The sequence below is a fragment of the Fukomys damarensis genome, unplaced genomic scaffold (assembly GCF_012274545.1).
Source record: "Fukomys damarensis isolate Sample0158 unplaced genomic scaffold, DMR_v1.0_HiC HiC_scaffold_18, whole genome shotgun sequence".
NCBI lineage: Eukaryota > Metazoa > Chordata > Mammalia > Rodentia > Bathyergidae > Fukomys > Fukomys damarensis.
The window spans coordinates 27,924,691-27,941,439 of NW_022900930.1; positions in this window are offsets into that span (position 1 = coordinate 27,924,691).

Genomic DNA, 16,749 nt, shown 5'->3' on the forward strand with positions numbered 1-16,749 from the left:
GAGAAAATTTATTGAGTAAAGTTTTTCTTATACCCTGATTACGTATTAGAACTAAAACAACATATATTAAAAGATATTGTTCAAATAATTATAATTTTTTGAACAATCTATTTGGAACTATCACTGTGATATACAACTCAGTCCAACAAAGGTGGCTATATAAATTGTTCCTGGCACATCAGACTAAGTTTTTAATCTCAGACAGAAACATCAAATCCATCTATAACTCTTTCTGAAACCTATTATTGAATGAAAAAAAATTCTTAGCTGACTTCCTTATCTTATGATGGGGCTTTGACACTTGAATCAACTAATAGTTGTAGCTGTTTCACAGAAAAGGTCAGTTTTGACAAATGCTTCTTACACATGGTGAAAGGACTCCTTCACTGTCAAGTAAGGATTTTACTCAGTAAATGCAGTTATACAATAAGATCTTTGGATGGACCTCAGTGTATACACAGGGCATTTGAAAGGAAGCATAAGGCCCCATTTTTGTCTTAAATTATATTTCTAATCACAGAAACATAAATTGGCATAAAGAGCCATAGGTAACAGAGTGACATAAATAAGTGCTGCAGTAATGTAACAGTGTTTCTGCTGCCACAAAAGCAATGGTAAAGGAAAGATAAAACACAAGGTAGAATGAGGACAGTATGTATAAATGCCACTCTATGGCTGCTGTTAGGAAAGTCAACCATAAATGAACAGTCCAATGTTGTGACCTTCTTCATAAATGTTTGGTTAAAGTAGTGTCATTCAAATTCACATTGACTGTTTAATTTAAGGTTAAGAAATGTATTTCATATGACATATCATCTTCTCTGGTGTTTGAATAATCACAACAATTCTTTGTTATTTTTAATTATCTCTTTATGTCATTGAAGTTAGTTGAGGTACTTTTAGAGGTTGTCACACATGCAATATTTTGGAAGACAATTCTGATAATATTGTGCAGAAAAGGAGCTGATTATGATGCAAGTTTCTTAGAAATACAGACATGTATTCTATGACCAAGAATTAATTCACCAAAATATCTGTTTATTTGGATAACTTCTGTGTGCATAGCACTCTGCATTATATAAGAAATGATAGAAAAAAACAATAGTTGTGACTACCCAAGAGCTGACAACAAATATATACACAAACTTAGACTATGATAAAATGCAGTTACTCTAAGTAGTAAAAAATGATGCTGGGGGGCACTGGGGATTTAGGTCAATGGTGCCACCACCTGCATAAAAGTGCAAAGACCCAAGTTCGATCCCCAGTAACAACAACAACAACAACAACAACAAAAATGTCAGGATAATTCACTAATGCAAAGACATGAAGATGAAAAAAGAAGAAAATAAAATAAGAAAGTCTACTTTCTAGAGGACAATGGTTTTCATTTTTTTCATCATAATTGTCTAAAACTTCCTCTTAAATGAAGTTTGGCATATACTAGATAAATATTCCACTGGAAGTAATTATTAGACAATTCAAACTATAGAACAAATATCCAGTAAGAACCCAGAAATTACAATAAAGATAAAACAGTTATTCTAGAAATGAGCTAAATCTATTAAAAATGGATGGTTAATGGATAAAGATGTGTTTTTTTATATAAAATGGAGTACTACTTAGTCATAAAGAATGAGAAACTAGAAACATTTATAGCTAAGTAGATGCACATTGAGGCCATACTCTTAAGTGAAATAAATGGGACACACGTATGTAAATACCAAATAGATTCTCTGCTGTGAAAAACTAAAAGTGTAAATAAGAATCAAAATGTATAATTAATATTGTGAAATAGGAAGAAAATATCTAAAGGAGTAGGGGAAGTGGGAGGGGTAGGGGAAAGGTAAGAGGGGAAAAGAAACAATATGAGCAAAAGGAAAAATGGAAACAAAATATTTGTAAATAGGGAAGGCTGGAGGAGATGAAGGGAGGGCAGGTAAATGGGAAAAAATAGGAACCAAGATACATCATGTAAAGGTACAAGATCCTAATGATCCAATTATATACCTAAAATGCACTGATAAACTTGATGGGAAAAACAGATGGTCAAAAAAGAGTCTCAAAGCTGCCATTGCTTACTGGAGCTACTAAATAAGGAATAAAAATTCAGAATACAATGGGAAGCAGCTCAATATATACTGCTATCAAATCAAGAATGAGAACATCTTTAAGAGCTTGACCTGGATAATTGTATCAGATGCCAGCATAAAGTGAAGAAGAATGACGTAAGGTTGATGAAGACAAAGTAGAAACTCAAAAGTATGTAGTTTCAGCAAATTTCTAAAAAGAAAATTGAAAATAAAAATTTTAAACTTTAAATTAAAAGAATATTACAAAACGTTAAGGAAACAATGATTTACATGGAGATAAAAGAAATACACAATGATATGCAGAGCAATAGTGAAAGCCAGCAACAGAGATAGAAAACACACAACTGACAGCAGCACATTAGACAAAAATTCAAGTAATTAAAGGTTTACCCAGAGAAAAGCAATAGTATATGATCACATAAAATTATGGATTTGGGAATTCAGTTAGTTTAGTTCAGGTCCCAAAATCTGATTCTTTGATTTTTGGTGTACAATTCTGAACAGCCTTTTTTCCCTCTCATTTGAAAAATAAGATTATGATGGTAAGTTCATAAGGTAACATTAATCAAATAACCCAGAAAATTGATAAACTTCTTGGTATTTAGTTATACAATACTAATCCTTGGATAGGTTGATGGTACTGGAGAAGGACTCAACATTAGTGAGAATATTCCAGAAAAGGAGTAGTCATGTTTAGGAATAAGCGCCCGGATGTTTGCATGAGATTAGTACATTGGACCTCCTTGATCTTTTCAATTTCAGATCAATTTAAAATTAGTAATTTTCATGGATTCTTAATTCTGTGCCTAAAAGTTTCCTAACAATACCTAAAGTGTGAGATTTATGGTTTAAGATAAAAACTTTAAATCTTCCATAAAAGAACCTTATAAGTTGAATGTATCAGTTTCTTGTCAATAGATTATAATTTGGCATTATGTGATTATTAGATTCTAATAGGACATCAAGTGTTTCCAAAAAAATTCTAATGCAGCTGTATTTCACTGCCATACTGAGGCTATATTGTAATAAAATAAAATATTACTGCTCAACTTTTTTGTAATTACAGGAGAAAAGATGAAATCAATTCACAAGATGACATTTCTCACAAAATCAATAGAAGCTTGAGACTCTCCACTTCATTTAGAAATATTACATCATTTGGCACAAAATCTAAACATTACATATTATAGATTTTACCATTGTATTTAATAGCATATTATGTCTAAAATTTGAATGTTTCATAATTATTTGTACATTTCCTAAATAGTATGTGTCAATTATTACATAACCTAAAAGTCCATTCCCACATGCATCAGTTTACATTATCATGTAAGGCAAGAGCTACCCATGTGCAAAATATTACATTGCATAGATATGAACCCTGAACAAAATAATTTTAAAAATCTAAATATTAAAAATATCCATGTCATATAGGTATATCCCTTATAGTATTCTTTGGAAAACGCACCGTATTACAATGCAAAAAAAAGAGAAGTTCACAAGTACATTTCCTGGTTTTATGATGTGTAGACATCGAGGCAGATCTTACACTCACACACTACTGGATTGCCCAATATACACTAGCTGGAAGTGTTACATGCTAAATGTCATATTCTCTTGATCACTTTACTATAAAGTATGTAAGATTTATTATAAACCTAATTCTAATTCAATGAAAGCCATCAACAGATTGTATGATGGGTCATTTTCTCTGCAGGGTTATAGAATTACCAAGAAATTTGACCAGCAAAGCATATTAGGAAACAATTTTGTAAGTTTGATTAATGGCACTTGCAAGTCAACATTTATTTAAAATATTTTTTTCTGTACATATGGTGGCAGGACAAACCAGAGACCATCCCCAAGGAGACCATAATGAAGATAAGTGGCTTTTTTTAAAAGTGGATTTTGATGTTTTACATAAAAAGGATATGTGAATTAAAACAAATCTGTTAGTAAAAAAAGGCCCTTTTCATCAGCAGCCAGTGCTCTTGACAAGCTCATGGATCCTATATTCAATTGATCTTAGGAGTGAAGGGCAGGGCCCTTCAATGCCCTTCAGTGGAGGCACCACAGCTCCTGGGAAGCCTCTATGGAATGCCACTGCCATTAAAATCAGTATATCTTCTCCCTGTAGGCCCACAGTAGAAGGAGGCCAAAGATTGATCATAAGTAAATACTGACCCATATTCTGTGTTTTCCAACTTCAACTGTCAAACACTAGCTGTACATGCAACCATCAGAGAACTTGGCGATTCATTTGTCAGAAGTCCTGAAGATCGTTGGTTAAAATTAAACAATTTGGTTCACAATTAGGCTTCAGAGAATTTGATCACAGAATCTAAGAAAAGAAGCAGCTTTCTTTCTCCACAGTGACAATAATTTCATTGCTTCAAGCTCTAGTCAGTGATATTAAATGGACATATGATGCAAACCACAAGTATAATTTTAAGTTTCTGGTAACATATCAAAAAGTAAAAAGAAGCATGTGAAATTTATTTTCCCTATGATGCATTTTATATCCTAAATATATTTGTGAATGTATATATCCCAAATCTTCAAGAGTCATTATATATTTTATACTTACAGCATAGGTACAAACGAAGAGTTCTATAGCAAGATATGGCTGATGCCTACCATTTATGAAAGCATAAATATTGATGGTATTAATATCTGAGCTCTTTTATTCATTTTCTTATGAAGTTTCATCAAAAATAGATTACATAATAGGTGAAACCCTGAAAAAATATCAATAGAGAAAATACTTTAAATGCAAAAATGTGGATAGCTACTCAACCAATATATGTGTGGCAAAGCACAAAAACATCTGTCAAAATCCAGATATTTTGCTCACACCATAATGCCAAAATATATTTAGATGATTTATTAAGTTTTACCTTTCATCAACAATGGCAATGAAATGATGCTCCATAATTTATCTTGCTAATTTAGCATAGAAAGTACAATAGCTATTTTAGATCAAATCAAATTTTAAAAAACTGAATTATATGGAATGTATGTCAATAGTGGTCTAACTGTGTACAATGATAAAAGATTTTTCTGCTTTTTTCTATTTTTTCTTTTTATCAGTCCATGTTTGTATCACATAATGATTATGTTCTTTGTGAGGAGTTGGTACATGAACATAACACATCTTATTGTGTTTTCAATCTTTTCCCCTCACACCTTCTCCCATCCATTGGTTCTCTTCCCATTTGCAAAATATCTATCTTCTTACTTTCTATTGCCTTTTAGGTTGCTCTTTATTTATATATTCAGTTTCTGATATAAAAGAAACCATATGACATTTAAGCTTGTGTGTCTGATTTATGTCACAACATTATGGTCCTAAGGTTTATCTATTTTTTAAAACAAATGGCTCGTTTATCCATCTTTGTGGCAGAATAATGATCCATTTTGTATAAAGAGAACATTTTCCCTTTCTGTTTATCTCTTGATGGCTGTATAGGCTGCTTCATAGCTTTAGATACTATGGATTGTATTGTTATAAACATGGGTAGAAATCTATCACTGTAATATGATGTCTTTCACTCTTTGAGGGTGACACCTATTAGGAAAACAGCTTGATTGAATGCAATTTCTAGCCTTAGCTTTTTAAACAATATCCACAATTATTTCCACAGTGATTCTACTAGTTTAAATTCACATCAACAATGTAGAAGGGTTCCTTTTCCCCACATCCTCATCAGCATTTGTTATTTCTTGATTTGTTATTGATAGCAGTTCTTTATGGGGTAAGATGGGATCTCACTGTGTGTTTATTTATTTGTTTGTTTGTTTTGAGAGAGTCTTGCTATGTAGTTCAGGCTGATTTGGAACTCACTACATAGCCCAGGCTGGTCTCACACTCATGGCAATACTCCTACCTCATCCTCCCAAGTGCTAGGATTACAGGCATATGCCATCACACCTAGCTATCAATGTTATTTTATTTTGCATTTCAGTAATGGCTAGAGTTGTTAAATTTTCTTTTCATTTGAGGGGGGGTGGTCTTTTGCACTTTTTTTCTTTTTGAGAAATGCCTGTTCATTTCAGTTGCTCATTTTTAGATTGAGTCTTTTATTTTAGGATGTCTGATGTTTTTAGGTTCTTTATATATTCTAGATATTAGTGTATTAAGGAATAGCTGCCAAAATTTCCCCCCATTCTGTATAATGCCTCTTTATTCTGTTGGTTGTTTCTTTGGCTGTAGAGAAAAATTTTAATATGATATGACCCCATTTGTTGTTTCTTAGTATTATTTCTTGTGTGACTAGGATTCTACTCAGAAGTCCTTGATAACACCTATGCCTTTTTCCATTATGATTAGTAGTGCTGCATCAGTTTTTTCTCCATTAATCATCAAATGTCTCTTCCTAGATACACTTTATGATTCTTATCTCAATTTTCCTTTCCTGAAAATCTTAAAAATACAGCCCTTAAAGTAGACTGCAAACTTATCTTTATTTTTTTACCCTATACTTCAAAATGATAAAATATTTTATTGATGTTGCATTAGCATGTACATTCTATGTGCTTAATTATCTTTAATCTAAAACTGATGACTCAAAAGCAAAGTCAAAGTAAAAAAAATTAGTTGTTTTTTTCATTAATCTGTAGTTAAAACTAGTTCCTTTGATCTAAAATACATCTCCACTCTTTGGCAGGCTAACTTCAATTATCATCTTCAGATGTTTTATGTACACTATACAGGTACTATAAAAAATAAATCTCCAACTCTCAAGCTCAACATCAAAATCTTAAAAATAGAGCATTGCACTGTTTTTATACTCTTGTATTTGAATATCAACATGAAATTATTTTCATTAACTCTCCCAGAGGAAAATCCAACTTTTCAGCTTTTAATATTTGATACCAGCCTTTTCCTGTTGTTGAATACTCTACATTTTTCATTCATGTAATGTAGTCAATATTTACTCATCCTTCAATTCTATGTCAAATATTCACCAATAATTTTTCCCAGAGAACTTAAGCATAGGACAATTTGCTTTACCTCTTATCCCCATAGCACATATAAGTATTTAATACTTATTTTAATTGAGTTTTTTTTAAGCTGGACAAAAATATCAGCCAGGCATGTTAGTGCACACCTGTAATCCCAGCACTCAGAAGTCAGAGGCAGGAGGATCACCGTGAGCTCAAGACCAGCCTGGGCTACACAGTCTCAACTACATAGTGAGAACCTGTCTCAAAAAAAAAAATTGTATTCTCTGCCTTTTGGCTAAGATCAAATGTATAAAAATATCTAAAAAAATGAGAACACAAACAAGCATTTTTACCTAACTTTATTCAATGACACCTGATTTCAGAAGGACTGAAGAGCATTCAAGGAAAGGCTAAACAACCACAGTCAGACCAGATATGAACATTTAGGGACTGCTACATAAACTTACAGACATTTCAACAAAAAATATCATTTATGGATGTTTTAGCCTTCGCATTATATCAGTTGAACTTCAATGCCACATGAAGAGAAACACTGCCCAAGATCACCTGTCATCATTCCACTGCAAGCAGCATACAAATGAGAGATCTAACTAATGTGCACCCCCTGGGCAACAATAGAAAAAACAAACTTATGGAAACAGTATCTCCCCCAAAGCAGAAAGAAATGCTACTTCTCCAGGACTCCAGGAGAGCACATTGAAGAGGCAAAAACAATGAGAAATAACCATAATCCAGTAGGTGACTTATTAATATATTGGAATTTTAAATGTCCTTAATGGTTATTAAACTTTTCCAAGAATGTTATTTTTTTCATTAAATATTTCCTAGGAGCACTATGCCTGTTAATAAGTCCTACAATGCCTTCTAAATAACATGACTTCTTTTCTATGCATTCCTTACTGTGAAAATTAACAAATATTTTTACCATAATGTGAATGTCTTTAAATTAATTCAAATATGTATGAAAATGTTGATATATACAATATATACATAAACATGTTCATATTCACTCTTCTGCATCTCAGTGTAGTTCAGTTCAACAATCAAATACCTGTTCTATGAAGGAAATATGCTAAGTTCTAGAGATCAAAGATAAAAGACTTTGTCCCTGTTCTTAGGTCTAGGGCTTTTTATTTTATATTTGGGGGAAAATAATTACTATAATAAATCATGATCTATCAAAAACTTATATTTTAAAATTCTGCTAATTTTTTTTCTTGAATTCAGATAGCCCAAGGAGTTGAAGAATGCTTTTATTAAACTGACAGGGAAAAAAGAAAAATTCTCATAAAGGATATCTAAAACCTATTTCTTTAGTCTTCATGGCACAGAGAAACTGAGCCTTATTTCCTTACTTGTATTGTTTTATTCATGCAGTTAACTATAAATAATTTTGTTTGTAATTATACTTTCAGAAACAAAACATTCACAAATAATATTCAACATGTAATTTCATTCAGTTAGTTTTTTTCTTGATTTCTGCATTTTTTGAAGTCAGTTTTGAAGACATGTAAACAAAAATACATTTTTCATTAAAATATATTTATTTAACTACTAATTATTGAGTACCCACTATCCATAACTCAAACACTAAGCATTTCTGGGACCAGAAGCCTGAGAAATATATAGCCTAACTAGCTATTTACTGTGGAGAAATGTTAGTCACAATTTTAGCATTATCATGAATACCTGAGATCTTTAAGTTATAAAGATATGTTCTATTTTGGCCCACAACTTCATAAGCACAAGTTTGAGATCCATTGGCCTGCTTTATAAGCCTACAATGAAGACAGAACATAACATGGTTGAGCATAATCTCCCTCCTCATGGCTAAGAAGTAAAACAAGAAGAAGCTAGGGTACCGTTATTCCCTTCTAAGTCACAACTTCGGTGTCCTTCCACTAGATTCCACCCCTACAACCTCCCTATCTCCTCAGTCTGTTCTCAGTCCATATTTCCTAAGTCTTTTTTTTTTAAATAAGGATTCTTGGGTGATATTTATTAAAGTGATGACAAATTAATAAATTATATCCACAAATACTTCTTTACTACCGAGTACATGAAAATGTGTGTAGAACAGTTAAAGAAACTGAAAGAGCTCAGATATTTCTATGTATTATGCTTAGCAAAATTTTCTCAAAGTTAGACAAGCTAGGTTTAAGGTCTTCATTCTCTCCTCCTAGCTTTCTGCTCTACCCTTTCCTCTCACATCTAGTCATTCTTTAAAGTAATGGCTTGCACCATCATTGACTCTTTGTTCTTGTTGCCATAAAAACTTCAATATCCTTATCATTTTAATTCAGTTTATTCTAACTAAATTTATTTCACTTTTTTTCAGCTTTAATTGAGTTTATAGGTACATTTTAGGGATACAGTACAGTTACATTCATTGTTGGGATCTTGTACCTCTACATGACAAGTCTTGATTCTCATTTTTTCCCCTTACCTCTGCCCTCCCTTCACCCCCTTCTCTCCTCCCCATCTACAAACACTTTATTTTCATCTTTTCATTCTCTCACATTTTTTTCTTTTCCCTTTTTACTCTTCCCCTACCCATCCCACCATCCCTACACCTTTAGCTCCTTTCTTCCCATTTCTAAATGTTAGTAATCTTATTAGAATCTTATGGATTGTTGCAGATTATTCACACCAGGGAAATTATTCAGTATTTACACATGTGTGACTTATTTATTTCACTTAGGAGTATATCTTCAATATGTATCCATTTTCCTATGAATGAATCTATTTTCTCATTCTTTATGGCTGAGTAATATTCCATTTTATAGAAAAACCACATCTTCTTTATCCAGTTTCCAACTGATGGGCAAATGGGCTATTTCCAATATTTAGCTATTACAAACTGTGCCGCTATAAACATGGGTGCACATACTTCTCTGTGATATGATTATTTTAGTTCTTTTAGAAAGATACCCAGTAGAGGGATGGCTGGGTCAAATGGAACCTCCAGTCCAAGCTCTTTGAGGTATCTCCATATTGATTTCCATAGTGGTTGCACCAGTCTGCACTCCCACCAACAATGGAGAAGGGTTCCTTTCTCCCCACAACCCTGCCAAAATTTTTTATTGTGTGATTTCTTGATAGCAGCCATTCTTTGTGGGGTGAGGTGGAATCTCAGTGTTGTTTTCATCTGCATCTCTCGAATGACCAGTGATGTGGAACATTTTTTCAAATATTTTCTTGCTGCCTTTACTTCTTTGTCTGAGAAATGTCTGTTCATTTCGCTTTTAATATTTTTTGAGTAATGTGCTGAGGCATGTCACTACCAAAAAATGCTAACAAAGTTCAGGAACAGAGTGTGAATTTGAAGTTCAATAAAATACTGCATGAGCACAGCCTTATTTGCTCTTCTCCCTCAGCTCTCCACCTCTTCACACTGGAAGAATCCCATTTAGTTGTGGATGAAAGCTTAATGGAATTTGAATTTGTGACTTGCCCTAGGAAATCTCACATTCCCAAACCATACATTGCAGCAGAATCCTAGGATAGTATTATTCAACATATAATCCACCTTTTTAAGAGTGAGAAACTGCTGCTAAAAGTGCTAAGAACTTAAAGGCTAAGTATTACTGCAACATAATGTGGTTACTATGAGCCTAAAAACTAATTTGCCAAAAGCAGCCCCATTCTAAATTAGTGAATGATGAATATGAAACTCTTCTACCTGAGTTAATGTTTCCAATATTAATCTGTGGTCTGTCATAACCAACCAACACAGGCAAATGAGCATCTACTTAGCAGTTCTGTATGCTGACACAATTGTTGTAAAAGTTTCATATCTTCTTGTCAGAAAGATCTCTGTGACACTGATGTTACAGGTAATATCAATACTCTCTGCAAAAATGTTCTATGACCTAATCTTGATAACGGATCTCTAGATAATATTATAACTAGATAAGTCAATATTTTAGGTCTTTAAGGATCATGTACTTTAAGAAAGTGTACATAAACCATTAATAATAGGTATAACTATCAGTTTGCACCAAAAGAGATATATTGTCTGGAGCATAGCCTCACGACACAGACAACTGTTAAACTTGACTTCTATATTAAATTGCAATTTACAGAGCTGAGTCATATGGAGCTCAGCTACTTTACTACACCCACCCTGGGCCTCCAAGCTATGAATGGATCCTTCACAGGCACCTTCAGCATCACCCCAGTGCCACTCACTCCCACTCCACCCTGTCTCTGGCCTCCTGGTTGTACTGTACCTGAATCCACACTGCAAAGGCCCCGAGGGTCATAAAGGCCATTGACCTGAACACCAGAAGATAGAGCACAAGTGAACAACAGAAATAGGACCCCTCTCAGGCTCCTTGATGAAAATTGAAGCCCCCCAAAAATGTGACAAGAATCTCTGCAATAAAAGCACACCAGACCACCATAGTTGGTAAGTCGGAGGGATCACCACCTCCCATCAGGACCTGGACTATCTTCAGGGGAAAGGAAGCCAGAGCCTGCAGTGCAACGTTGCAGAGTTAAACCCTGTGGGAGGTCAGGGAGCTCAACTTGGGTCTTGTAGCCAGAAATCAGCCTGAATTTCAGGAGTCTGCTGAGACTAATTGACTTAGGTCTGCACACGGCTGCACATGTTGTCTGTTGTCACAACAGAGACAGACACTGAAGGAAGCCCTTCATTTTAATTTTTAATTTTCAAAATTATTTTTTCTCTTACTTTTTTATTTTGTACTCTTTTCAATTTTATTATCTTTCTTCTTTTTCCTTTTTTTTTCTTTCTCTGACTCTCTCACTCTCCCACATTGTTCTTCATCTCCCTTTTTGTTCCTATTTCTACCCTAATTTGGATTTCTTCTTTCATTTTCTTTTCTTTTCTGTTTATCCTTCTCTCGATTGTCATTAGTTTCAAGGAAAAGTGAATACAGTTTCTAGCTTCCCTGTTGCTCTTAGGTTGTTCTGTTCTTGTTTTTATCCCTTCCAGATTTTCCTCTTATTTTCAACACTTTCCTACAGTTTGTGTGATCTTCCTATGTCCTCTGGCCTCACATAACCTTTTACTATCATTCTACCTATCTATCCCTATATACCCAACTCCTTCTAAATCCTCATCCTAAAGGGTAACATTGCTGTACTGAAGAGTTCATTCACTATGAATATATTTTGGGCTGATTCTTGATTTTTATTTAATTCACATGATTAAAAGTGATAGATTAATAACTACCACAAATTGTCATTTTCTAAACTGTGCTTGATGCTATCATGTTGTGATTGTATCACTTGGACTAAGGTGTTGTGATTGATCTAATCAGTTGTCCTTCCAGGTATGATGAAAATGAGATTGCATCAGAGTCATTCAAGACTCAAAACCTAGGGACCAGCTATATCATTCTAAATACAAGGAATGAAGATACTTACAATAAGCAATATCAAGTAAAATCCCAGGCATTAAACAAAGAAAATACCAAAAGTAAAAGTAGAAATGAGAAGACATTTAAGGAAGGCACAAACACAGACTTCCAGCTGATGAAATGCAAATTTTGGGGGAAACAAAGTGGAAAAGTCTGATAATCAATCACCTGGACACCATGAACTGATAGTACAGGAATTAACAAAACAGATGAATGAGGAGCTAGAAAAATGCAAAACAAATAATTTCCCAGATAACTACAGAGAAGGTGAACAGAATGAAAGACATGATCAGAGATTCTAAAACAGAAACAAACAAACAAAAGTAGATAAATCCCCTTTCAAAACACCATCCAAAAAAATGAAGTATCGAGGAATCAATCTAATGAAAGAAGCAAAAGACCTCTACACTGAAAATTACAGCACTCTGAAAAAAAATGATAGAAGAGGATATAAGAAAATGGAAAGATATCCCCTGCTCTTGGGTAGGAAGAATCAACATAGTGAAAATGGCCATACTACCAAAACTGCTATACAGATTCAATGTAATGCCAATTGAAATTCCAAAACTATATTTCATAGAACTAGAAAAAATAATCCAGGGCCAGGGATTTAGCTCAGCAGCTCAGTGGCCTGCCTTGCAAGTGCAAGGACCTGAGTTCAATCCCCAGTACAAAAAAAATTCATTTGGAACCACAAGAGACCTAGAATAGCAAAAGCCATCCTAGGCAACAGAGACATGGTAGCAGGTATAACAATTCCCAGTTTGAAACTATACTATAAAGCCACTGTGATAACATCAGCATGGTACTGGCAAAGAAACAGACCTGAGGATCATGGAACAGATTGGAAGACATACACACACAAAAAAATCCAGATGTACTTAGCTACCTCATCTTTGACAAATAAGCTGACCATCCCCACTGGAGGCAAGAGAGCCTCTTTAATAAATGATGTTGGAAACACTGGATCTCAACCTGCCAAAGATTAAAACTACACCCTTATCTCTCACCATGCACTAAATTAAAATCCATGTGGATTAAAGATCTAAATAATAAAACAGAAACACTAAACTTGTTGGAAGATAAGTTAGGCAGAACTCTGGATGACATTGGCATAGGAGAAGACTTTATGAACAAATCCTCAGTAGCATGGGAACTAGCAGAAAGAATCAACAACTGGGATCTCATCTTATTAAAAAGCTTTTGCACTGCAAAAGAAACCATCAACACAACTAAGAGACAGCTTAAAATGTGGGAAAAAAATTTACCAGCTACTCTTCAGACAAATAACTATTATCTAGAATATATAAAGAACTCAAAAAAATCAGCACCCCCAAATATAAAGATTCAATTCAAAAATGGGCTTCTGAAATGATCAGACATTTCTCAGACAAAGAAGTAAAAGCAGCAAATAAATGTACGAAAAAATGTTCCACATTCCTGGTCACTTGAGAGATGCAGATGAAAACAACACTGAGATTCCACCTCACCCCACAAAGAATTGCTGCTATAAAGAAACCACACAATAACAAATGTTGGTGAGGTTGTGAGGAGGAAGGATCCCTTCTCCATTGTTGGTGGGAGTGCAGACTGGTGTAGCCACTATGGAAATCATTATAGAGATACCTCAAAGAGCTGGGACTAGAGGTTCCTTTTGACCCAGCCATCCATCTGCTGGGTAACTTTCAAAAAGAATTAAAAGAATCATATCACAGTGACATATGCACTCCTATGTTTTTAGCAGCACATTTTGTAATAGCTGAAATATGGAAACAGCCCATTTGCCTATCATTTGGAAACTGGATAAAGAAGATGTGGTTTTTCTATAAAATGGAACATTACTCAGCCATAAAGAATGATAAATTAAATTCATTCATAGGAAAATGAATACATATTGCGATATACTCCTAAGTGAAATAAATTAGTCACACATGTGTAAATACCGAATAGCTTCTCTGGTGTGGAAGCTACAATAGTACACAAGTTCCTAATGTGATACTTAACAATGTGAAATGGGAGAAAAAGGGCTAAACATGGAGGGAAAGTGTGAAAGGTAGGGGAAACATAATAAGGGAAAAGAAAAAAGTATGAGAAAATGAAAAAATGGAAATAAAGTGTTTGTAAATGGGGAGGGGAACAGGGGATGAAGGGAGCACAGGAACAAGGTGAAAAAATGATAACCAAGACCTGTCATGTAAAGGTACAAGATCCCAGTAATAACTGTAACTGTACTGTATACCTAGAATGTAGCAACAAACTCAATAAAAAGGAAAAAGCAACCAATCAGCTCCCCCAAATATAAAGACCCAATTCAAAAATGGGCTTCTGAAATAAACAGACACTTCTCAGACAAAGAAGTAAAAGTAAATATATGAAAAAATGTTCCACATCACTGGCCTTTAGAGAGATGCAGATGAAAACAATGCTGAGATTCCACCTCACCCCACAAGAATGTCTTCTATCAAGAAACTGAACAACAACAAATGTTAGCAGGGTTGTGGGGAGAAAGGAATCCTCCATTGTTGATGGAGTGCAGACTGGTGCAACCACTATGGAACTCATTATGGAGATACCTCAAAGAGCTGAGACTAGAGGTTCCTTTTGACCCAGCTTTACCTCTGTTGGGTATCTTTCCAAAAGAATTAAAAGAATCATACTACAGTGATATATGTGCACCTACATTTATAGTGGTACAATTTGTAAAAGCTAAAACTTAGAAACAGCCAATTTGTCCATCAGTTGGATACTGGATAAAGAAGATGTGGTTTTTCTATAAAATGGAATACTACTCAGCCATAAAGAATGAATAATTGGATTCATTCATAGGAAAATGGATACATATTGAGGATATACTCCTAAGTGAAATAAATAAGTCACACATGTGTAAATACCAAATAGTTTATCTGGTCTGGAAAGCTGTAACAGTTTATAAGATCCTAATGAGGTAATTGGCAATGTGAAATAGGAGGAAAAGTGCTAAAAGTGTAGGGAAAGTGGGAAGGGTATGGGAAAGGTAATAAGCAAAAAGAAAAAATATGAGAAAATGAAAAATTGTAAATAAAATATTTGTAAATGGGGAGGGGAGGAGGGGGTGATGGGAGGACAGGGATAAGGGGAAAAAAATGAGAACCAAGACCTGTCATGTAAAGGTACAAGATCCCAATAATGAATGTAATTGTACTGTATACCTAAAATATACCAATAAACTGAATAAAAAATATAGATGAATTCAGGACCATGATTGAAGCTATGAATGCCTAGCATAGGAAAGAAATGGAAACCTTGAATGTCTGTCATAGGAAAAAATAGAATCCATGAAATAGATTCAAACAGATATCCAGGAAATTAAAAAATCTTACTGAAAGTATACACAGCAAATGGAGCTAATCTGAAAGCAGAATATCAGACATAGAAGACAGAATGGTGGTCAGTGCCAATAAAAAGAGAGATCTCTTAAATATAGTAACGTACTATGAGAAATCAATCCAATGGCTCATGGATTATGCAAAGAAGAATAATATAAGACTGATAGGAGTCCACAAAAAAGCAGAAGAAAGGAAAATGGCATAATTTTTTCCACAGAATTAATGACAAAAATCTTCCCAAACAGAGCAAAGTAATTTGCCAAGCAGATAACTGAGGTATATACTTACCCAAATTAGGCATGATAAAAAAGATACACACCTAGATATATAATAATCAAGATCTAAGGAACACACCAAAAGATCAAAATAATGCAAGCAGTTAGAGAAAAGTAACAAATCACATGCAAAGGAAAGCCCATCAGAGTCAGCAGACATTTCAACACAAACCTTCAAGTCAAGGAGAGTCTTGAGGGAGGTATTTCAAGCCCTAAAAGAAAACAACATCCAACCTATCTGATGTACCCTACAAAACGATCATTAAAAATTGATGGGGAAATAAGATACTTCCATGATAAAGAACACCTGAGAGACTTCATGAATACCAAACCAATACTCCAAAAATTCTAAAAATATCCTAGAAAAAGACAATGAAGTTCGCAGGTCCATGAAGCCCAAGAGAGCAAATCTTTCAGGCAATGAATGAAATTAAAGGGAGAGGGGGGAAAAATAAAAAGAGTCAACAACAGGAAAACAACATAATGCTATCAATACATGACAGTTATCACCATCAGTGCTATTGACAATTCACTAATAAAAGAAATAGACTGGAGCTAGGGATTTAGCTCAGTAGCTCCACCACCTAACTTTTATGTGCAAGGTTCTGAGTTTGATCCCTGGTACTAAAAAAAAAAAAAAAAAAAAAAAAAAAAAAAAAAA